Below are 1,997 nucleotides of genomic sequence, written 5' to 3' on the forward strand. Positions count from 1 at the left end.
TGCCTTCAGCCAAGGCCCATGTGATGACTTTTCCCAGAGTCAGCCCCATGGGTCAGTGATCGCCAGTGGGAGGTCTCCCCAGCCTCCCTTCAAGCCTTCAAGTCTGTGTAGAGGCGCCTTCTGTTCTCTGGGCATTCCCCGCTTTGCTGCAGAGAAATTATTTTCTACTCAGCGACTTTCAGGTAGAGAGAGAAAGTGCATGCGGTATGAAGGATGTGAAGATGGAGGACTTGACGTCGTGGGTCATGTTTTGTGGTTAATTCCCCCACATAACAAAACAGTGAGCAAATGTTTATAAACAGGAACTCAGTGTTTCAGTGATGAAAGCCTCTGGCCTCGCCACACTGATTGCTGGTGTGCGCGCACACACACAAACTCACATACCCTGTTTTTCTTACACACACACAGCTGCATGGAGCAGAGAGCTGGAAAGGGTGTCCAGAATGGTGGATCAGGCTTATTATTATTATTTTTTTATCTCCACCAAACTCTCTCTCCTTAAGCCCCAGCACCCCAACCCCCCCTCCCCCACCAGACAGCATGTCGAAGGAGTAAGCGGCAGGTCAGCCCATATTTTAGGCAGAAAATTAGGCAACCTTGGGAGAGACAGGTTTCCAGCAGACACGCACGGACGTGATGGTGAGGTTGGGCTAAGACGGTCCTTCCTGGATGCAGTCACCCTCCCCATCTCAAGTTTTACTCCCTGGGGGGATTGTGGTGGGTGCCTGGGCTCCTCTCGCACTAGCGCACTGCCCCAAGCTTGCCTAGGTAGTATCAGCACTGGGGTGAGGGATGCAATGCGGGTTTAAAGTTGGCTGTGGAGACTTCTGATTTCTCCACCCCATAGATGATAAACGACTGCGGGGCTTCCTCTCCCAGGCCTTTCCTCACTCTCCTTTGTCTTTCCCTCTTTCTCCATGGGAAAAGTAGAATGAGACTTGCCACCAGGAACATCCAGGCACATTCCTCTTCCCAATCAGCCTCTACCCATTCTCTTTCTGTCTCGTGTGTATCAGTGGCATTTTCTTGTGTAGCTTCCCAGATTTGCAAGCCCGCTCCACATCCTGGACGCAGACCCCCTTCGCTGGCTCTATGAAGGCTTCACGTTCCTGTGGCATTCGAGACTTGACTTTCCAGAGCAGCTTTGGATCCACCCTGTTCCCCTTTGTTTTGTTTTATTTTGAGAGGGAGTCTCTCTCTGTTGCCCAGGCTGGAGTGCAGTGGCGTGATCTCGGCTTACTGCAACCTCTGCCTACTGGGTTCAAGTGATTCTCTTGCCTCAGTCTCCCCAGTAGCTGGGATTACAGGTGGACGCCATCACGCCTGGCTAATTTTTGTATTTTTAGTAAAGACAGGGTTTCATCATGTTGGCCTGGCTGGTCTCAAACTCCTGACCTCAGGTGATCCGCCCGCCTCAGCCTCCCAAAGTTCTGGGATTACAGGCGTGAACCACCGTGCCCAACCTCCCCTCGTTTTTGACCTTTGTCCCCAAATGTCTTTCATCCAGTTACTAGGACTTGTAGCCTTTTTGCAAATAGGTATCTATAAGCATAGAAGAATAGGGAGATTTGTGAAGTGACCCTTAGTGGCATCTGTGGTGGTCCTATTAATCAGATTTGCAGAAGAAACATGGAAAAAAGGAAACTCCTCTCTTATATTAAAATAAATAAGGTTTTTAATTTCAAGTTTCAGAGATCTTTCCTTTCTTCTCTGAAAATAAATATACAATTGTCTTGAGAGTCCTACAAGCCAAACGCAGGATGCTGATGTTCTCACCACTTTAGGCCCTTCACAGGGCGAGAAACCTTAATCTTGAACCAAGCAACTCCCCCAAAATGACGCTGATGTTTGTGAGTGGGTTGTGTGCATTTTCTGGGGGAAGCATCCCGAGTTCTCAGTTGCACGTCACACAGGGGTTCTCGACTCAACAAGGATGTAGAGCTGCTGCCTTGGATCCTCTTTGACACCTTCTTCCTTTTATACACCAAAGGCAATCC

Source organism: Pongo pygmaeus, chromosome 1, assembly GCF_028885625.2.
Source record: "Pongo pygmaeus isolate AG05252 chromosome 1, NHGRI_mPonPyg2-v2.0_pri, whole genome shotgun sequence".
Classification (NCBI taxonomy): Eukaryota; Metazoa; Chordata; class Mammalia; order Primates; family Hominidae; genus Pongo; species Pongo pygmaeus.